Genomic DNA, 24,310 nt, shown 5'->3' with positions numbered 1-24,310 from the left:
GACAGATTTTTACCTTGTCAGCTCAGGGAATTGATCAAGCAACCTTTCGGTTACTTGCCCAACGCTCTAACCACTAGGCTACCTGCCACCCACATGTAATTCGATATAAATAAATAACTGCATGCCCCGGATGCAAATGCTGCCTCCTTAGTGTTGTGTTCTGTGGACCTTTGAAATAACTACCTCTGTGCTGATTAGACCTTGAATGAGCTTCATGTTTTATTGCAGTTCCTTTTTCTGAACTGGAAATAAAATCAATAGTGAAAGCCTGATACAACCATCTATATTCAGACCGATGGCTGAGTCCTCCCCCCGCCCCCCTGCCCCCTGCCCCCTGACTCCCGCCCCGCTTTCCCTTATGGATCAGACCGTCTCTGTCACACCGCTACCCCAGTGGATAAGACTGACTGAATCTTCTCAGTTAGGAACTGACATGGATCTGGAGGTGTAGGAAATCACCACTGTAGGGGGCAGGAACTGGAGAGGAGGATATTGCGGTGTCCAGCAATTGAGGACAAGTCTATTACTCAAAGGGCACCTGAAGGGCCTCTGCATAGAGCAAGACATTCTACAAATAAATATAATATAAGAATGGAAACCTGACAGAGTATTACAATGCATTCTGAAAGTTGTCAGACACCTTCGAAATGTTCCAAATTTTTTTAGGCTACGGCCTTATTGTAAAATGGATTAACTTATTTTTTCCCCTCATCAATCTACACACAATAGCCCATAATGACAAAGCAAAAACTAGGTTATAGAATTTTTTGCAAATGTATTAAAAATAAAAAACTGAAATATCACATTTACATACAGTAACTATTCAGACCCTTTACTCAGTACTTTGTTGAAGCACCTTTGGCAGTGATTACAGCCTCGAATCTTCTTGGGTATGATGCTACAAGCTTGGTATACCTGTATTTGGAGAGTTTATCCCATTCTTCTCTGCAAATCCACTCAAGCTCTGTCAGGTTGGATGGGGAGCGTCGCTGCACAGCTATTTTCAGGTCTCTCCAGAGATGTTAAGGACATTCAGATATTTCCCTCATTTCAGGTGCGTTGTCTTGGCTGTGCGTTGTCTTGGCTGTGTGCTTAGGATAGTTGTCCTGTTGGAAGGTGAACCTTCGCCCTAGTCTGAGGTCCTGAGCACTCTGGAGCAGGTTTTCATCAAGGAACTCTCTGTACTTTGCTCCGCTCATCTTGCCCTCAAGCCTGACTAGTCTCCCAGTCCCTGCCGCTGAAAAACATCCCCACAGCATGATGCTGCCACCACCATACTTCACCGTAGGGATGGTGCCAGGTTTCCTCCAGACGTGACACTTGGCATTCAGTTTAAAGAGTTCAATCTTGGTTTCATCAGACCAGAGAATCTTCTTTCTCATTTTAATTTTAATTTTTACCTTTATTTATACAGGTTTTTCTCATTGAGATAACATCTCTTTTTCAAGAGAGACCTGGTCCAATAGCAGCAGGGGGAACAAATGTACAATTTACATACACTAACACAACATTAAACAAAACTATAGACACATATACAGTTCAACAATTACATAATATGTAAAAAAAAAAACAAAAAAAAAAAAACACAAATGTCTTGACTAAAAAACAGCTGTACAAAAGACAATTACACACTTCTATTACATTGATCAAGTGTTTAAATTCCACCAACGAGAGTAGATCATCAAATTTTAAAATGTTCAGGAGAGAATTCCAGTACCACGGAGCTGATTAACTGAAACAATTTCTACCATGACCTGTTCTAATTCTTGGTATGGTCAAAAGCAAATGAGAATGGGATTGTAATTGATATTTATTTACCGACCTTATTAAAAATAACAGAGATAAAATGGCATTTTACCCAGTATGGCCTTATAAATCAGTGTATGCCAGTGTTTAAGCCAGCACAAGGTTAATGATGACCAGCCAACAGTGCTGTAGAGATCACAATGATGTGTTCAAAGTTTTTGATTTGTAATGATGGTCTGAGAGTCCTTTAGGTACCTTTTGGCAAACTCCAAGTGGGCTGTCATGTGCCTTTTACTGAGGAGTGGCTTCCGTCTGGCCACTCTACGATAAAGGCCTGATTGGTGGAGTGCTGCAGAGATGGTTGTCCTTCTGGAAGGTTCTCCCATCTCCACAGAGGAACTCTGGACCTCTGTCAGAGGGACCATCAGGTTCTTGGTCACCTTCCTGACCAAGGCCCTTCTCCCCAAATTGCTCATTTTGACCAGGCAGCCAGCTCGAGGAAGAGTCTTGGTGGTTCCAAACTGCTTCCATTTAAGAATGATGGAAACGACTGTCTTCTTGGGGACCTTCAATGCTGCAGAAAGTTTTTGGTACCCTTCCCCAGATCTGTGCCTCGACACAATTCTGTCTCAGAGCTCTACAGACAATTCTTTCGACCTCATGGTTTGGTTTTCGCTCTGACATGCACTGTCAACTGTGGGACCTTATATAGACAGGTGTGTGCCTTTCCAAATCATGTCAAATCAATTGAATTTACCACAGGTGGACTCCAATCAAGTTGTAGAAACATCTCAAGGATGATCAATGGAAACAGGATGCACCTGAGCTCAATTTCAGTTATCATAGCAAAGGGTCTGAATACTGATGTAATTCAGTTTTTTAATTTTATAAATTTGCAAACATTTCTAAAAATCTGTTTTCCCTTTGTCATTATGAGGCATTGTGTGTAGATTGATGAGGAAAATGTTTTATTTAATCAATTTTAGAATAAGGCTGTACCATAACAAAATGTGGAAAAGGGGAAGGGGTCTGAATACTTTCCGAATGCACTGTATGTTCCTACTGTCCCGCCTTAAGCATAAGCATAAGTACCTACAGTAAACTAATGTTAATCTAAACAAGTCACATAATGTACGTAATGACGAGAAGTCTCCAAGCCTGCACATTCAGCATAACCTTCATCTCCCCAAATGTGTAAAATGACCAGTATTGGTTCAGATCTAGATGACATGTCTTTTTAAAAAGCATTTGAAATGCAACAGTTTTGCGGTTACCTACATAACTTATTCACGCCCGCAGATGGATTAACTTATTTGGGATTATGAAATAAATGCTGTAACTTATATAGTGAGTAATATAGTCTCTTTTTAGCCCAGCCCTGAGCCTTCTTCACGAATCAATGGATTACTATAAACACAGGATTGTAATGGCTACATAAGCCAAGATGCAGTAGTTGAAAGACAATGTGAAGATTTTGAGACACCCCAGATGTTCATACTAAATAGTTGTTACAGTATCTAATATCTGGAATTCTACATTCAAGAGACACAGACAGAAAGAATATAGATCACATAAATGTACAATGTGACAATGTTGCTGGAATTTCCCTTCTATGATGCTTCACAAAACACAAGTGGTATATAGGGCAAAGACACTGGAAGAAGAAGAAGTCCTACATACAGAAAATGATGCCCATTGTCTTAAATCATGAGCAACAGCCTTTGATGTTACCATATGTATGGTGTTAATTAAGGACAATGGCACGTCTCCCCAATACGACAGGGATTTTCTGAAGGAATGACTCACTTTCCTTTCCTACCCATGCCAAATCTACAGAGACTGATATTTCACCTTAATGTTGAAATCAATGGAGGCCTTTCTGTCTAAATAAATGGTTCGTTTCTTTCAATTCTGTCACAGCTGAGGGGCATTTATTATGCAGTGTTGTGCACTTTGCATGCACTTTTTGAGACTGTTTTTTATGTCTTATTCTGACACTTTTCTTTCTCTGTCATTAAGTTTTTATTAGCAGTCTCCATATAGCATCCTTTTTCAGATAAAAAAGGTTGATTAATTCATGTGTGCTGGCAGCATAGTGATTGCATAATGAACCTTATCAATTTTATTTTTAAATAATTGTTTGTCAGTTTAATCATCTAATGACAAGACAAGACCATTAAACATCACATGTGAAGATCTGTTTGTTTTCAAGGGTGAAGAATAAACCCTTTTAAATTCCAATATACATGCACTTCCTCATTACAGGGCGCTCAATGAGAAACACAAGTTGGTTTTCAAGTAGGCCTAGATTTCAATGATTACCTATAATGTGAAAATGATGGGCATCCATTAAGATCTCTAAGCCTCCACAACAAATTGACACGTTTTAACGACATCTGAAATGACAGAAAATACACTGTCAACAGACTGCATCTGCTTCCCCCCGCTGCCTGCCCAAACTGATTGCATCACTAGCCAGCTAAATGTAACATCCCCTGCAGTTTGTGTTGGTTCAGAGAAGAGGGCTGCTCCAGAACTGCTCACTGTTGGAGATGTGATGAGAAGATATGATGAGACACTACCTTGCAGTCTCTCACACTCACTATTAATGTGTATATGTTGGCATTCATGAAAACATTCCCATTTTAAAAAGTATGTAACTAATGGTCATTCAGCCAAATATCACATAAAATACAGATTGGAACAACTCTTTTATGTGACAGTACTATGACTGGATCCATTGTGGTCCCCATACACTTTGTGGCCCTATGGAGGTTTCATTCAGGCACAAAATATCAATCCACATTGAATGGGGAATGACAGATGTAAATGTGACTGCGAGCTGTTAAATGAAGATGCATTAAGTCGGAAGGGGGTGTAAGTCAATTTCCCACAGAACCTGTTGCTCGGGAGGCTGTTCATTCTTCCCCGGCGCATCAGCTCAGACGTTTGTGGCTAACTTTAGCATCTGTTTTGCCCCCATGTATCATTTGCCTTGTCCGAACGAATCCCATGGAGAGACTAGACGAGCTGTCATGGGTCTTGTCTTGTATTGTTTTGACTGCCCTGAGCAGATACATCACATTTCGTAGCACTTTCTTTGTTGGGGGAAATTGTTGAAATGCATAAACTTTGCAATCCTTCCAAAATGCAATCTGGAGTTACATATTTTTCAGGAAGATTTGGCATACCCAGCTGTATTAAGAACAAATCTAGGGACATATTATGTCTAGCTGTACTCACAGCATGGTAAAAATTGTGTTTGGTTACCAGCTGAAAAGATGGTCCTTGAAGAGCTTATGTATTTCATGCATATCTGTTGGAGAGGAAGATATCTGCATATAAAAATGAAAAATGTCTTCATGGGCACAAACATCAGTATTGCTGCCACCAGCCTAAAGCCTCTTCAGTAGAATCGCATTTGTCTTTTGAATATCAGTGAGCTCTTGAGAAAGGGCTTATCGGACAAGTGGAACCATGCATTGCTACGCAACAGAGACCCCTAAAGAGGGCGTTTACTCTTAAACCATCAACAGATATTGATCCTTGCCTCTTCATACCACCCTCAGTAAAATTAAAGTGGGGAAAGAGAAATGTGTTCTGGCTTACGAGGGCTTTCTCTTTTATGGTCAACCCACACGTTTTTGAGAATGGCAGATGACAATGTGCAGAGGGGTGGGCAGAATGATGTGTGAGTTGCTTGAGTTGCTTGACTGTGCTTGCATGGTAACATTGTAATTACTCAAGTGGCAAGTGGTAATACAGTCAACCTACTGCCTTGTGACTAATAATATGGCACCGAGATTTCTTTATTTACACGCGTGGAACAAATTATATGATATTTTAGTTGTTGTTTTTTACAACAAACGGCCATTACATAGTTTGAAAAAAGCTAGTCTTAGCTATCCCAGGTTGTTACAATATCCCGGAACTCTACTTTTGTCTTTTGGACAAGAATTTGCTGAGTGTTGACATTGTGATTGATTGAGTTTAGCCTCCAATTCCTAAACACATCCAAAACTATGATTCTCAATTGGCATGCATTCCTGCTGACAGTCAACTGATGGAGCTGTATTACAGTATGCAGTACTCTACATTGAGACCAGAAAGAAAACTGAATTCTAGCCAAACAGCACTGCCACAAAAGCAGCCAAAGCTATACTTTTCTCCATGTGATGGATATATTGTTTTAACTTCAATTCACATGATAATAATGAAAGATGGATGCTGTTTATTTTTGTTTTCCCTTTACATAGCTCAATCCATTAAATATAAAATTTTAAATATCTAGCCCATGGCGATAAGGCCACAAAGGCACATTTCTTCTGGGTATAAAAGTGCTGCTGTGAAAGCTACAAAATGCACAATGTGTGAAGAGTAGCACTTTTCCCAAAATACTGGAAACAATCATTAACATACTATATGTATAAATGTTGTTGATATCTGTCAAGTTACGAGAGTATCAGGTTGTGCATACAGTAACTAACGCTCGTGTTCCAGTGACATTTCGTGACATATTCAGATTGTAACAATCTAACAAAAGTAGCAGGTCAATAACTTTAAGCACATGATGCATGTGTGGGATATCATTGTTTTCAGTTAATTATCACTGTAACTAATGCTCTGCTAGGTACATTATCCTTATATTAATGTTCTTCATAACACGTTTTATTGCATCAGTCCATGCTGCGAAACTAGTCATTCATATGGGAACGTCTAGACAAGGACTACTGATCAAGCATATAGATTTGATGGGGTAGTTTTTTCCTATTTTGTTTGTGTAATTTTCAGTCTCTCTCTCCAAGTTTACTTTGAAAACTGACTTCCCAAATACTCTTGCCATACGTAGTTTTTTCCTTGTGTGAAAGCCTATTTTGCGGTTTAAAATTGATTGCTTAACACAGCTTTACATATAGAAAACACATTTTCAGACATGTTCAGACAAATCTTCAAAACACGCCCGGTCAGTATAACAATATGCAGATAAATTGTTAAAAGAATTCCCTGTTTCCTTTACAATATACATTACAAAAACAAAAGCGGCCTGGCCTCATTAACAGAAGTCACCTCTCCAATCACATCTTACAGTCAATTTGCATATCAACATGAACAAATTCATCATAGGCACAATTGTAAAAAGGCTGACCATTACAACTCAATTAAGTTAAATGATATCCAGTCAAAATTAGTTAGTGATTGAATCCTAGGATGCACAAGACAAGTCTTGACCTTTATCTAATTACTCGCTGTTACGTATGAACTTTGAAAGCTGTATCTCAATTAGAATCTTTCAAATCTTCAATACTGGTTCGAATTATGATTATTTTTAAAGTACAGTCTAAATGACACACCTAATAGGGAGGGAATACTGTGCTTATACTGTATATACACTCCCCTACGTATTTATTTGCAGAGGTATCGTGCCCCACTCAGATTTGTCCTGTTTAAAAAACAAATAATAATTATAAATTATTTGTAATACTACTAGCCACCTAGACATTTTACGAAGTTGGCTTTCGCTAGCCCAGATAGGTTACCAATCTCCCAAACTCATAACTAGCTACCAAGTAGCCATTTCAGGCTGCAGTATGAAACAAGTTACAGTAGCTAGCTTGTGTAACTATCTTAGCTGGCATGCCTGCTGGCAAGGTTGGTAGACTTTAGAAAAGCAAGCAATAACTAAATGTACTGAATAAGACTGATATTCCTTTCAATCTTTTACCAATATTTGGGGAGTATGGGGCTGTGGTGGTCATGACATTTTTTCAGACGGTTATTGTCATGCAAATGACTGCCGATCTCACGGTAATTTACCAGTAATTAACATAAACATATTTAGCATTTCCAGGTCTTCACGCATACAATCCATTGATGCACGCCCTTGGAACATCTACATTTAAATCAATTTAATATACACAATCACAATAAATCCATTATTTATTTTATGCAGGTCTAAAGAAACATTATGATATGCAGAAAATGTATTTCAGAAGAACAGAATATGAGTTGGCCTACTGCATGCTATCTGGCTATGTGACATGCCATAGGCTGTAGGCCAGTTCATTTAGCAGACAAGATATTCAAATATATTCCGTGCCATTAATTTACATTATATGATATTATAGTATGAAGAATATAATTGAACTTAGCTGAATAAAATAGAAAGGATATTTTTCCCATTCCGGAGCGAGTGCGCATATGAAGTGACTATGTAGAGGGTAAAAGTGATAATTTGAAACAGCTCCTATATGCTAGATTTAAAGGTATTTGGCAACTTTAGTTGTGAATGATACAAACCTTAGAATGTCTTAGAAATCAAAACACAAAACATTAGGAACACCTTCCTGATATTGAGTTGCACCCCCTTTGCCCTCAGAACACCCTCAATTCATCGGGGCATGGACTAAAAGGTGTCAAGTTGGCTGGATGTCCTTTGGGTGGTGGACCATTTTTAATACACATGGAAACAGTTGAGTGTGAAAAACCCGGCAGTGTTGCAGTTCTTGGCACACTCAAACCGTTGCTGGCACCTACTACCATACCCAGTTCAAAGGCACTTAAATCTTTTGTCTTGCCCATTTACCCTCTGAATGGCACACATACACAACCCATGTCTAAATGGTCTCAAGGCTTAAAAATCCTTTTTTAAAACCTGTCTCCTCCCCTTCCTACACTGATCGAAGGTGTCATCAATAAGAGATCATAGCTTTCACCTGGAATCACCTGATCAATCTATGTCATGGAAAGAGTAGATGTTCATAATGTTTTTACACTCAGTGTATATGGGCTGCATGACGCAACTTTAGGTTATTGATGATTTGAGAATGTTGCAAAAAAGGCTTGCGCTCTGTTCCTTGCCTCAGGCTTCACATGATGTTTTCTCATCAAGTGATCATATTTTCACTATTCTCAATTCAATCTTTACTAATATAAAACATTTGTTTTGATTTAGAATGGCCCATTAACAAATGTGCATGAAACAGGGGCAGGGGAAGAAAGATAAGTCATGCACTCAAATAGCCAATAGAGGACGCTTTCCTCCAGTTAGTTTTTGAATCATGCCAGTAAGCTACTCTGTTTTTTTCACTCCACACATCAACCATTGTTTGAGGAGCATGCAGCCTCTCACTGCTCGACAGGTGACATTCCGCCCAAACAATGTATGCTATGGGCTCTCCAGTCATGTTCCTGTAGCTATCCAGTGCTTCATTTGGGAAACCAAGTGAAATCTGTTCAGGAACATCTATAGTAACATGTTCTCACAACGAAACATGTTTCATTAAACTGTTGACAGTCCCTCTCTCTGCACACTCAAGAAAGGAATAAAGGAAAGAGGGGAGGAGATGGAAATGCACGGTGGTAAGATATTCTGTAGCTAAAGGTAATGTGTCAGCCTATTAATTATGAAAAAATGACCTATTACTAGGCTATTCAAAATCAAATTCATAGAAATTCACTATAATTGTTAACTCTGTAAGCCGATATTCAGAAAAATACACAATATTTTTTACATATAATTAAGCTTAATGATTATGGCTCTAGATTGCAGGAAAACACTTTTTTTTTAAACCTGAAACAGCTTTTTCCAGCAATCTAGAGTCATAATCATTATGCTTAATTCTATGTAAAAATAATATATATATCTGAATATCTAAGCATACCTGTTGAGCTGTCTGTATCCTCCTGACGGGTGGTTCTTTAAAAAAAATAAACTATTATCCTTCTCTGCAACTCTGCTAGGGCTGTTGCGGTAGACCTGTAAGTTATTTCTTGTCACACAATCCCACACCTTAATATGATGTTTAGTATTGACAAGTTTTGTAAGTTGGAAGGGCTAATCAAACTCCTAAAAGAGAAAACTGAATCACTCGTAAATTCAATGTGTGGGTCAACTTACTCGCCCAAATTGGTACATCCGGATCAAAGCGGGTTTGTTAAAAAATAATTATCCTCAGATAACCTCTGTCATCTATTACATACAGTATCTTACTTGCTTCTTTAGGAACCAAAAGCTCATTGGGCAGTTCTATATCTCAACGCAGAATGGTCATATCTTTGGTCGGTTTTGTAACATATGGGACTTGGCTCCAATTTCATTAAAATGAAAACAACATTATATGCCAATCCCTCAGCCATGGTAATAAGAGGCAATAACTGCTCTGTTCCATTCAAAATAACTAGAAGTAGCTGGCAAGGTGATCAAATCTCTTTTTATTGTAAATGGAGCACCTGGTCCAGGCAATTCGACAATCAAAAGAAATTACGGCAATATCACCGCAGAGTGAAGGAAAAACAGCCAACAAGTGCTCAGCATATGTGGGAACTATTTCAAGACTGCTGAAGAGTCTAAAATATAAAATATATTTGTTTCACACTTTTTGGGTTACCACATGATTCCATATGTGTTATTTCATAGTTGTGATGTCTTCACTATTATTCTACAATGTAGAAAATAGTACAAATAAAGAAAAACCCTATAATGAGTAGGTGTGTCCAAACTTTTGACTGGTACTGTATATAATTGGTCCCCCAAAAATGCAATCATGATAAATAATGTATTGTGTCATTGTGGAGTCACTTTCATTGTAAATTAGGCCTAAATCATAGTCCACAGACACTGTGAAGTGATAGTCTTGCGTCCCATTGTGTCTTAAGGCGGCAGGTACCCTAGTGGTTGGAGCGTTGGGCCAGTAACCGCATGGTTGCTAGATCGAATCACCGAGCTGACAAGATAAAAATCTGTCATTCTGCCCCTGAACAAGGCAGTTAACCCACTGTTCCTAGGCCGTCATTGTAAATAAGAATTTGTTCTTAACTGACTTGCCTAGTTAAATAAATAAATAGCTATGCGGCTCTAACACCACCATCTGCAGGAGCCCGAATGCACACCTCCCAACAATTCCCAACCAACGCAACTCTGGTGTGAGTCTTGTATTCATTTGAATGTGTTGGCAGTTGGAGAAATTGCTTGAGCTCCGCTGAGAATTCGAGAAGTATGAAAGCCAACAGTCCAATATTCTAGAACACTGCTGTGTGTACGCGTACACGTTTTGGACGATGATAAACCCTTTAGAATGTAATATGTTTCTGAACACTTCTACATTAATGTGGATACAACCATTGTTAAATGGCTGGAATATTACCGCATTTGGGGCCCCGGGGAATATTTTGTCATGAAGCTAAGAGAAAATGTTGCAGGTTTACAGCTAATTTCCTGCGATTCTACATGTTTTGCTATGAGGCTGAGAGACAATTGTGTTGTGTTAAAGCTAATTTCCTGGGGGGGGGGTATGTGAACCAAATACTAAACTTTTGACTGAATATAAGTATATAATATAAGACTCAATATAAGTGAATTTGTCCAAATACTTAAATATAGATACATAAAGTACATTCATTCTAAACGGTCAAACAGATATGTATGAAAATAGCCTAAAATAAAATATTACATTCTGTACTGTCGCTTCATATAAAACATTTCATCTCAAATCCAAAATGCTGGAGTATAGAGCCAAATTAAAAACTTTAGCTTCCCTGTCCAAATAAATACGTAGGGGAGTGTATAAACAGTCGCTAGTGAAAGTCTACACACCCCTTGCACAGTCTTCACATTTTGCTGCCTTAAAATTAAATCCAAAAGGTATTGAATTAGATTTTTTTCCCTGCCGGTCTACACAACCTACTCCACATTTTCAAAGTGCAAAAAAAATTATAGATCAGAGGAAGCTTCTTTTGGCAGCCCTTACAGCTGTGGATAATTTTGAATAAGATTCTACCAACTTTGTACAACTCTTATAGGGCAACATTAATCCATTGTTGTTGTCAAAATATCTTGAGTGTAGTCAACTTGGCTGTGGATCATTGATGGACAGCAATATTCAAAGTTGTCTCTGATTTTCAATCAAATTTAAGTCAGGACTGAGACTGGACTACTCAGGAACACTATTGGAAAGTCATTCTGGTATCTCCCACTGAAAAACTCTATCCCAGGCTTACATTTTTACATGTGGCTTTATTTTCACTGTTTCTTTGCTTGTAATTTAACTGTTTTTTAAAATATTTTGTTTTGTTACAGAGAAAATTGGTTGTCACATTTTGCTGAGTCAACACTTGCCATTGATAATAATGCAATATGCAAATATGTCTAAAGTATATTAGAAAACAATCTAAAACACTCCACACCAACTCATCTTACATCAGAATCCCATTCTGAATGATGTCTCTGCACTAAATTGTTTTTTAAATGTTCCTGTGTGCCATAAATTCATGTTCGAATGATGTTGTTTACAACACCAACAAAAATATGCAAATATGGGATTTATAGGACAGTGGAACATTAAAAAAGAGAATTTGCAGAGACATCGTTCAAAATGGGATTCTGATGTAGTATGAATCGGTTCGGAGTGTTTTGAAGCGTTTTCTAACATGGCAAGTGATGACTACCAATTTTCTTTGTAAAGAAACAAATATAAAAACAAAGGTTTTGGGGATCAACTACAATCACAGAAAGAGTAAAAACAAGTCTACATGGAAAAAGTGGTGACCTTCCCCTCAGAAGACTGAGGCGGATTTTCCTCTACATTTTAACCTGGGCTTTGCTCCTTTCATTTTTTTCATCCAGATAAACTCCCAAGCACCTGTCTGTGACAAGCATATGCATAACATGATACTGCCACCACAATATTATAAAATACAGAGGTTTTCACTGTGTTTTGTTGAATTAGATTTGACCCAAACCCAAACCTGTTGTCTTAAATTTAGTCCAAAAAGTTATTTTCTTTTGTCTTGCAGTATTAGTTAACGGGTGTTTTGGAGTGGATTTTTCAACACAGGCGTACTTATATTCACTTTGTCATACAGGTCAGTAATGTGGATTTAATGCAATGTTGTTCATCCTCTATATTTTCAAGTATTGTGGTGGCAACATAGATGTATGGATTTATTGCATATGTGCCAGCCATATACAAAGCAATACAGAAAACATTATTCACATTTTTTATAACATTTACATTTGAATACTTTGTAGCTCAGAAACCCATTTTTCCCAGTAGTGGTTTTGATATTCTTCTCTGCTCAATCTTTTTTATATGGCAAAGCATTTTCATAATCTAATCCAAGAGACCCAACTTGACACAACATGCCAACATAAATGACACATTTGGGGACACATCATTTTTCACCCTGCACTTTGTGGCAATGTCAGGTCCTATTCTATTGGCCAAGGATTTCTTCTTTCACATGCTGTGTGGTGCTTTGACATCACTGACAGCTGTATGTATGAAACTGTCCAGCAAAATTAAGGCAGTTTATATAATGTTTTTAAACATTACAATATATTCACAGATTTCACAACACACTGTGTGCCCTAAGGCCCCTACTCCACCACTATCACATATCTACAGTACTAAATACAGGTGTATGTGTGTGTATAGTGCATATGTTATCGTATATGTGTCTGTGCCTATGTTTGTGTTGCTTCACAGTCTCCGCTGTTCCATAAGGTGTTTTTTAATCTGTTTTTTAAATCTAATTTTACTGCTTGCATCAGTTACTTGAATAGAGTTCAATGTAGTCATGGCTCTTTGTAGTACTGTGCACCTCCCATACTCTGTTCTGGACTTGTGGGCTGTGAAGAGACCTCTTGTGACATGTCTTGTGGGGTATGCATGGGTGTCCGAGCTGCGTGCCAGTAGTTTAGACAGACAGCTCGGTGCATTCAACATGTCAATACCTCTCATAAATACAAGTAGGGCCATTGGAGCTTTGAGGCCAAATCTGTTACTATGCAACACAAATAAAAACATGGTTACTCCTTCTCTGACCCTAATTTATTCACACTGGGTAATAGAATGGTGTTACAACATTGATAAAGATACAGTAATTAGCCTACAAGCCGCTGCTAATTCAAGACCCCAATCTGTCCCTGCACTCTATATCGACCCATTCTGATGAAATACAATTTCAGTCAACCAGATAATGTCCCATTGTGACTGTAGAGAATATAATTTTGCTACCCAAAATATATTTCAAGTGTAAAGGGATTTCAATCAACTTGATTATGGCCCTGAATCACTATATCAGTAGACCCTGGCTACAATAATGCATCTGACTGGTGCATTGATTTATTTCTAGACATATAGAATATCAGTAATTATATCTAAGAAAACATTTCTTTGAGTTATGGTTTCTCTTATCTTGACATTTTTAGTGTGTCTCAACAGACACTAAAAAGCCTTTTACCTTTGATGCAATAGAAATTGACGAACAAGTATGGTCTGTCTACGGTAGATATACTATATAAACAAAAGTATGTGGACACCCCTTCAAATTAGTGGATTTGGCTATTTCAGCCACACCAGTTGCTGACAGGTTTATGAAATCGAGCACACAGTCATGCAATCTCCATAGACAAATATTGCCAGTAGAATGGCCTTACTGAAGAGCTCAGTGACTTTCAACGTGGCACCGTCATAGGATACCATCTTTCCAAGTCAGTTTGTCAAATGTATGCCCTGCTAGAGCTGTCCCGGTCAACCGTAAGAGTGCTGTTATTGTGAAGTGGAAACGTCTAGGAGCAATAACGTCTCAGCCACAAAGTGGTAGGCCACACAAGCTCATAAAACGTGACCGCTGAGTGCTGAAGTGCGTAAAGCGTAAAAATCGTCTGTCCTCGGTTGCAACACTTAATACCAAGTTCAAAATTGCCTCTGGAAACAACGTCAGCACAACAACTGTTCGTGTGGAGCTTCATGAAATGGGTTTCCATGGCCGAGCAGCCGCACGCAAGCCTAAGATCAGCATGCGCAATGCCAAGCATCGGCTGGAGTGGTGTAAAGCTCGCCGCCATTGGACTCCATAGCAGTGGAAACCCATTCTCTGGAGTGATGTATGGCACTTCAACATCTGGCAGTCAGATCAATCACAAATGCTAATGCCAACTGTAAAGTTTGGTAGAGGAGGAATAATGGCCTGGGGCTGTTTTTCATGGTTCGGGCTAGGCCCCTTATTTCTGGTGAAGGAAAATCTTAATGCTACAGCATACAATGACATTCTAGATGATTCTGTGCTTCCAACTTTGTGGCAACAGTTTGGGGAAGGCCCTTTCCTGTTTCAGCATGATGGTTCATCAAGATCGGTGTGGAAGAACTTGACTGGCCTGCACAGAGCCCTGACCTCAACCCCATCGAACACCTTTGGGATGAATTGGAATGCCGACAGCGAGCTAGGCCTAATCGCCCCAAATCAGTGCCTGACCTCACTAATGCTCTTGTGGCTGAATGAAAGCAAGTCCCTGCAGCAATTTTCCAACATCTAGTGGAAAGCCTTCCCAGAAGAGTGTAGGCTGGGGGACCGCAAATGGGGGACCAACTCCAAATGGGGGACCAAATGGTTGAGAGAATGCCAAGATTGTGCAAAGATGTCATCAAGGCAAAGGGTGGCTACTTTGAAGAAACAAAAATGTAAAATATATTTTGATTTGTTTAACACTTTTTTTGGTTACTACATCATTCCACATGAGTTATTTCGTAGTTTTGGTGTCTTCACTATTATTCTACAATGTATAAAATAGTAAGAATAAAGAAAAACCCTGGAATGAGTAGGTGTGTCCAAACTTTTGACTGGTACTGTACATGTTTCAACACCTCCCTCTGCAACTGGACCCAGGACTTCCTGACGAGCTGACCCCAGGTGGTGAACACATCCGACCCTTAACACAGGGGCCCCTCAGGGGTGCGTATTTAGTCCCCACCTGTACTCCCTATTCACCAAAACTCCAGAACCAACATTAAGTTTGCCAACAACATGTTGTGGTAGGCCTGCTCACTGACGACAATGAGACAGCCTATAAGGAAGAGGTCAGAGACCTAGCAGTGTGCTGCCAGAACAACAACCTAGAGCTGATTGTGGACTACAGGAAATGGGGGGCTGAGCATGTCCCCCTTCACATCAACGGGCCTAAAGTGGAGCGGGTTGAGAGCTTCAAGTTCCTCGGTGTCCACATCACTAAGGTTCTACAGTATCATGGTACACACGCCAACACAGTTGTGAAGAGGGCACAACAATGCCTCCTCCCCCTCAGGAGGCTGAAAATATTTGGCATGTGCCTTCAGATCCTCAAAATGTTCTACAGCTGCACCATTGAGAGCATCTTGACTGGCAGTGGGTAGTGTGTACAGCCCGGTACATCACTGGGGCCAAGCTCCTTGCCATCCAGGACCTCTTTACCAGGCGGTGTCAGAGTAAGGCCCAAAAAATTGTCAAGGACTCCAGTCACCCAAGTCATAGACTGATTACTCTGCTACCGCACAGTAAGCGGTTCCAATGCATCAAGTCTGAAACCAACAAGGCCCTGAACAGCTTCCCCAAGCCATAAGACTGCTAAATAGTTAAATAGTCTGGGTAGCTTTAGTTAACTATCGGCACTGACCATTTTTACACTAACCTTTTTGTCTCATCACATACACTGCTGTTACTGTTTATTTTCTGTCACTTAATTCTTAGTTATATCTACCTCAATTACTTCGTACTGCTGCAAATCAACTCGGTACTGGTACCCCATGTATATAGCCAAGTTGTCGTTACTCATTGTGTATTTATTATAACTTTTTGTATTATTACATGTTTTACTTTTCTATTATTTTCTTTCTCTCTGTATCGTTAGGAAGGGCCCATAAGTAAGCATTTCACTGTTAGTCTACACCTGTTGTTTACGAAGCATGTGACAAATAAAAATTGATTTAATATGATTTCAGGAAGTAAGGAAGTCACCAACATCTACTGCCATGAGGCATATAAAACTGGGTACCTTGAAATGTGAATTAAACACATGAGCAAGCATTGACATTGAGGCCTTTCACCTCATATCCATTTCAATTATGTATAGTGCATTATACTTGTTTTATAACCTTGTTATTGCAATCATTTGCATTGTGTACAGTCATAAATTATATGTTAATTCAAGCTTTGCTGGAATTGCAGTTTCCTGTCATCGAGCAGGGCTAGATCTGTACTTATCTCCCAGAGAAATGACAAAATGTGACGAAAATGTATTTGAAATGTTGCAAAGTGATCATCGATAATGCCAGTGTTGTTGCCACACTTGAGTAACCTGCCCCTCAGGCCTAGAACCCACACACAAGGTCCTCGGGCCACCAAGGTATACTCAGTCAAGCTGTTCCCCAACCTCCTGGAAACTCTATATTGAAGGGCGACCTTAAAAAAAGTCAATGATGTCTGTCTTAAAGAGCTTTACTTCAAACCCAGGGAAACAAGCTTTATTATGTTAGGAAACAAGCAACAATTCTTTCTTAATGTTTCCCTGAAAACACGATTTGTGTGTATTACTGTATGACAGAGCTTCTATACACAACAATGAGAGAGTCAATAACAGCACCTCCATCGGTGACACACCCATAAAGCGTCCATGGTCTGTGGGCTCCTTGAATCATGAAATTTCATATGGGAAATATCTGAAGTTCTACCATCACTTGTAAAGATAATTGATCTGTTTTATCACTACGAGGGGACATCTGAATGGTCCGAAGTGTTTTCCTCTCCTGGTCTCCTCTCCATCATTTGCACTCGTGAAATTACATGACTAGAGTAAGCAATACGGTAGATGCCTACCTGAGATTGTACTTTCTCTTCTCCAGTTCTTTCATATCAATGCAGATGAAGCAAAGGAGATGAGTAGAGGAAGCTACTTTGATATGTTGCTACTGATATGCACCCCTACAATAGATCACCCTGTTGCACCTGCAATTTTGTCTGCTTCAGCATGTGTTGTGATTGCACACAGCTGGGTGATCAATTACATCTGATTTGGTAAACAGCATAATATAATGATGGCAAATTAATTGGTGGTTATGTCACATAATATCCGATTTGCAATAAAGCAACCATCTCACAAGCATTTCACATCTGTATATGTAAGGAATAATCAACAAGTGGATATGCGTTCCATGGAAAATAATGCACAGTGGTGTGAAGAACTTAAGTAAAAATACCTTACAATACTACTTAAGAAGTTTCTTTTGTATCTGTACTTTACTATTTATATTTTGACAACTTTTACTTTTACTCCACTACATTCCTGAAGAAAACATGTACTTTTTACTTCCAAACTGTACATTTTCCCTGACACCAAAAAGTACTTATAATTTGAATGATCAGGGAGGACAGCAATATGGTCCGATTCACACACCTAACAATATAACGCGTTGTCATCCCTACTGCTTCTGATCTAGCGACTCACTAAACACAAATAGTGCATTTGTAAATTATGTCTGGGTGTTGGAGTGTGCCCCTGTCTGTCCGTAATGTAAAAAAAGAAGAAAAGTGTGCCATATGGTACAGTAAGCTTAATAAGGGATTTGATGTATATAGCATTTATTTTAACTTTTTACTTTTACTCAAGTATGACAATTGAGTACTTCTCCCACTTAAAACCAGATACCTTTAGACTTTTACTCAAGTCATATTTTACTGGGTGACTTTCACTTGAGTCATTTTGTATTAACCCTCCTGTTGTGTTCGTTTCATGTTATTTCATTCTGTGTTCCCGGTCCAAAATGACCGCCCCATTATAGCTGATTACATATGGATTATTTTGACTACAACAAATACTCAGATGAAACATATTGTGCTATTTATCACAGACTACTTTGTATCAAAGTTTAACAAGGACTCTCTCCTCCTCACCAGTGCCATGATCAAAGATATGATCAAGAGCCTCACATACAGTATATCGTTTGGTCATTGTGCTGCCACAGAATGAATTGTGAGCAAGGCCTCAAAAAAGCTTTATATACCAAAGCTGCGAGAAAAGTTCTATATATTATTGAAACAATGCTGCGATTGTTTGTGAGAATGCCAACAGGTGTTGTTCCCGTGGGGGAAAGATTCTATTGGGGAAAGGTTCCCGTGGGGGTTGCCATAGAAGCCAAGAAGGGGAGTGAGGTGTGCGTGTGTGCTCAAACACACATGCATGTGGGGGTCTGATAAGGAAGTGTGTCCATCTGATGAATGGGCATGTGCCTGAACTCAATTTTATACACTAATTGTAGTCTCACCCATTTATTTCTAATGACTGGTCATTTTTGCCCGGGAACACCACAGGTTTACAAAAGTTAAATAGAACACCCAAAATATAATGAAAATCATCCAAATGTATTTTGTGTGATCAGATGCCCTGTGTGGACAAAGTCATGGAACCTTACGACAATCAGATTAAATGAACTACATTTTTCAGAGAGAAAACTTGGAAATTGGTCCAATTAGACCAGAACACAGCAGGAGGGTTAAGATATATTTACTATATATAACAATTGAGTACTTTTTTCACCACTGATAATGCACAATGTGGAACGTGTGTGCCATGACGCATAAGCGGAATGGCACTAACCTTACAGAGAGTTGCATTATTTTCCAGAAAATGTATAAATCCCGAGTTGATTATCCTGTTTACACCTGTCATGAAGTTACCCTGTTGGCTGAGGTTTATGACCCCCCATAAATACCTTTCCCCCTTTTCTCTCCACTCTACAGAATGGACTATTGGAAAGCCCTTTGTTAACATAGAGAGAGTATGGTAACATCAAAAGGTTGGGGAATGGAACAATATTTCCCTTTCTCAAACAGTTGAAAGTGTCTGTTGGTACTTAAAGAATATGATGTCAGATCAGTTGGTGTCTGGGACATTATATCTGATGATAGGACAACATAAATTATATCTTGGAAAGTCTACACATTCTCGTTATCAGATTCACATGGAATTGTTGTGCAATTTAAATGTTTAAATATGAAACTATTCGTGAAAAGATAATGTAATTGTAGCTTCTGAATGAGAGAATTGTTTTCATAAGTAAACTATGCTCACTCAGTGGCCAGGCCCAAGTGAACAGACATTGGTTGAGAACTATGAAACACGCCCTTCTCGCCCACAGTACAAAAGCCCGTTGACGCCGTTGACGGAAGTCAACCTTAGTTCCCAATGACTGGTGTCCATACATTTAAAAGGGATAATTTCAACTACAACCTAACGAAATTAACATTTAGTTCCAGGGCGAATTTCAACTTGGAGGTGAAGATCACCACGCTGGAATGGTGAATTTCGACTAGACCAGCCAGAATACAGCGCGAGCTGATTATGGCAACTTGGTATGAACTTTGAACGATTATTCACAAAAGAAGAAGTGATACCTCCTAGACGTCGAGTTATCAGCTGCAGCTGTAAACGTACGTGGCCTAGGAAAGGACAGACAATCTCAGAAAAACGACAGGGTACTTTAACGTATTCGCTCTACAACACTACGACCAGAAAGATTGTTCAAAGGACAATGGCGATCTCTGCTGGGTAAACCAGTCTTCCATCTTCGACACATCTATCGAAGCGCAGCTCAGAGTAAATATATATATCTTGCATTTTCCTCTTCTGAATGGGCGGTTATTAGAATGCATAAGATTCTGTTTTTACTGTAGCATAGCTTCTCAAGGTCCGATAGAGACCCAATTCCTTTGTTTCTCAGTTTTCCCGCTCTTTCATTCAAATCCAACCCCCTTCCTTTGTGTAACCAGCCGTCATATCGGGTTAGCCCACTAGGGTCTTTTCATGACATGATTAGTAATCGATGTGTGATCTATCCTGTGTATATATATGTAATTCTGTGTGATTATTTCAGTATTTAGTAAATAAATATTTAAGCAAATTTGTGTATTTCTGTTTCAACTTATTAGCTAGGATTTGGGCAGATAGCCAAGTACTTACGACAATCAAAATGAGACCGATTGAGGTAACAATTAATAATTGACTGCTATTGATATAAAAGATCTTCAGATCTTTAAGAGAGTGGATTCGGGAGATAACCGCTCTATATAAATGAATGCTTCCGTGGTGCCCCAGGTTATTAATGGTTTAATTGTTGCATGGTTTAATTCAATCACGTAATCAATTAAACGTTATGTAATCGATTTGATAAAATAGCATGTCATATAATTTAATCATAGTCAGACATGACACACCACAACTATTATTTAACACATTTGCCGCTATAAATGTTTTAATTTGCCAACATCCACTGAAGTAGCGAACAAGTTTTCTAGATAGCTACAGTAACTGCTTTGGTAACCAAACAAACTAATTATTATTATTATATACAGTACCAGTCAAAAGTTTGGACACACCTACTGTTTCAGGGTTTTTCTTTATTTTTACTATTTTCTACATTGTAAAACTATAGTGAAGACATCAAACTATGAAATAAAACACATGGAATCATGTAGTAACCAAAAAACTATGTATTTTATATTTGAGGTTCTTCAAAGTAGCTACCATTTGCCTTGATGACAGATTTGCACATATACTATATATATATATATATTATTTTTTTAGGGGGTAGATCTGTCACGAATCCCGCTTCCTGAGTCTGTTTTTGCCTGTGTTCTGTCCTGGAGTGTTTTTTCCGGTGTCCTGGAACGCACCCTGTCTGGTTGCCGGGCGACGTAGCTGGTTGGGAGATCTCTGATTTACCGCACCTGTTTCCAATCCGCTATCTGCACACCTGGTCCTGATCATCACCCCTCCACTTCATAAGCACTGACCTGACATCCATTCCCTGCCGGATCGTTAGCCATGAACAGTATGTTGTGCCAGTGTATCAGCCTCCAGTTTGATAGAGTTTGTTTTGTTGTTTTGTACGTCTTGCTTGCCTTGAACTCACCTCCGTTTTTTCTGTCTACAGTCATTCACCCGGAACACTCATCTCATCCCTACCTGGTCGTCGGTGACTTCAGTTACTTCATTGGATCTGCCTATTCAATCCCATCAACTCACCTCCGCTGCCCGCTCCGCCACTTGGATTTTTCTATCACTACATTCAAACTTGTAAATAAATACTCACCTTCGTCTTACTCTCCTTGTCCTGGTCTGCTTCTGGGTTCAATTGTAGAAGAAGCGTGACAAGATCAGCTTTAATATTGCTATACTCGCTGCCAAAGGTGCTTCAACAAAGTACTGAGTGAAGGGTCTGAGTACTTATGTAAATGGAATATTTCCGTTATTTATAAATAAGCAAAATCAGTTTTTGCTCTGTCATTATCGGGTATTGTGTGTAGATTGATGAGGTGGGGGAAACTATTTAATACATTTTAGAATAATGTTGTAACCTAACAAAATGTGGAAAAAGTCAAGGGGTCTGAATTCTTACTATATATATATTTTCCTTTATTATTTCCCCCTAAACCTACCACCAATCCCCTAATTGGAGTAAACTCAGGGACAACAATACTTACAGCCTGGATTCAAACCAGGGACTGTAGTTATGCTTCTTCCACTGCGATGCAGTGCCTTAGACCACTGCGCCACGCGGGAGCCATGACCAATATATATATATACCACTGCGCCACCACTGCGCCACTTGGGAGCCAAGACCAATATTGGTCATGGCTCCCGAGTGGCGCAGTGGTCTAAGGCATATATATTTTTTTTTTTCAGAACATTATCCATGTGTGTAGGTAGATACAAATTATTTGTTGCAAATTGGGGAGGGGAGGGGGGTTTCACACCTACAGTAGCTGAGCTATTAGACTATCCTTTTGTAAAGGTTGAAAAGTCAATTGTCCTGCTAATAGCCCATCCTAGAAATGTTTGCAGAATTTACAGCCTGCTACGCTTGTGAAAAACAAAATGCCTCCAGCTGTCCATCACTACTGTAAATAAAAACACTGTATATCTAAGGGGCTTTCATATAATTATACTTTTCCCCCCTTCCACTTGTTAAAGGTTCCAATTGATAAAGAATGTTATAATCAATTAGTATATTTCAGTTTAACCACAATATTTGTTGTATTATTTGTTCTGCATTTCTGGTGGATTAAACTGAAATTGCAAACTTTTTATGGCTTGTTTAAAAAAATAATGATATTTTGAAGATTATTTTGTTTTCAAATAACCGAAAGTGAGCGATTGTAATCTGAACATAGAGGAAAAGGCCATTCTTGAACATGGGGTGAGACATTCTTACTATTTTTTAAAGAAAGCCAATTTGTTATTTAGAATGATTTATTTCAGATTTTAGAGGGAAAGAAACCAAAAGCCCACGGTGCCTATTTCTTGAACAAGGACATCCCGGCCTGCCAAACCCTCCCCTTACCTGGACAACGCTGGGCCAATTGTGCGTCGCCTCATGGGTTTCCCGGTCGTGGCCGGCACGGGTACCGAACCAGCATATGTAGCAATGCAGTTTTTACTGCGATGCAATGTCTTAGACCGCTGCACCAGTCGGGAGGCCCCACCCACAAAGTTTTTAATTCTGATCAATTGCCTTGCACAAAGTATCAAAATACTAAAATACTACTTAAACAGAGACATTCAATGACATCAGCAAGAGATATGCTGGACTCCATCATGTCTATTTTCCTGCTAATAGCCCTTGTGAAAAAGAAGTGTTTGAAAACATTAACAAAATTTTGGAGATTATTTCGTTTTCAAATAACCGAAAGTTATTGGCTGTACTAGAGAATTTAAAACGTTTTTTTGTAAGAACATAGTATACTGTATGGGATTGATGTCACGCCCTGACCATAGATTGCTTTGTATGTTTCTATGTTTTGTTTGGTCAGGGTGTGATGTGGGTGGGCATTCTATGTTGTATGTCTAGGTTGTCTGTTTCTATGTGTTTGGCCTAGTATGGTTCTCAATCAGAGGCAGGTGTCAGTCGTTGTCTCTGATTGAGAGCCATATTTAGGTATCCTGTTTTTCCTTTGTGTTTTGTGGGTGGTTGTATCCTGTGTTAGTGTTTTCACCATACGGGACTGTTTCGGGTTGTTTGTTTTGTACTTTTGTTATTTCGTTCAGTGTTCTGTTTGATTTATTAAATATATCATTATGGACACTTACCACGCTGCGTATTGGTCCGATCCTTGCTACTCCTCGTCAGACGAAGAGGACGAAACCCGTAACAATTGATTTTAAGAAATGTAGCTTAATTAATTAGATTAATATTATGGTGTTTCTATTCCAAGAAAAATGAAACCCTCAGGGTTTCCGTTAGGAAAATATGGCGCTGTACAATGTGACCTTTATTTACCTAGGCAAGTCAGTTAAGAACAAATTCTTATTTACAATGACGGCCTACATCGGCCAAACCTCGACGCTGGGCCAATTGTGCGCCGCCCTATGGGTCTCCCAATCACGGGCAGTTGTGATACAGCCAACCTAACTGAACGGTAAATGGATTCAAAGGAAACTCCCTCCGCTGGCGATTAGCTGAATGTGCAATCCCAAAAGACTGCTGTGATTGGTTAATGACCGATAATGTACATGTATTTTTATAAACTGGGTGGTTCGAGCCCTGAATGCTGGTTGGCTGACAGCCGTGGTATATCAGACTGTATACCACGGGTATGACAAAATATGTATTTTTACTGCTCTAACTACGTTGGTAATAGCAATAAGGCACCTCAGGGGTTTGTGGTATATGGCCAATATACCACGGCTAAGGACTGTATCCAGGCACTCCCTGTTGCTTTGTGTCTAAGAACACCCCTTAGCTGTGGTATATTGGCC

At 39.1% G+C, this 24,310-nt stretch overlaps 1 protein-coding gene across 1 annotated transcript in view; it reads right to left on the bottom strand.

Moving 5' to 3' along the window:
* Window positions 1-24,310, bottom strand: part of LOC120045932 (CUB and sushi domain-containing protein 1-like) — a 346,822-nt gene that overhangs the window by 217,578 nt on the left and 104,934 nt on the right. The window lies entirely within an intron of this gene.

The sequence above is a fragment of the Salvelinus namaycush genome, chromosome 4 (assembly GCF_016432855.1).
Source record: "Salvelinus namaycush isolate Seneca chromosome 4, SaNama_1.0, whole genome shotgun sequence".
Taxonomy (NCBI): domain Eukaryota; kingdom Metazoa; phylum Chordata; class Actinopteri; order Salmoniformes; family Salmonidae; genus Salvelinus; species Salvelinus namaycush.
The sequence above is the reverse complement of the archived record's forward strand: the minus strand, read 5'-3'. Positions and strand labels throughout refer to the sequence as shown.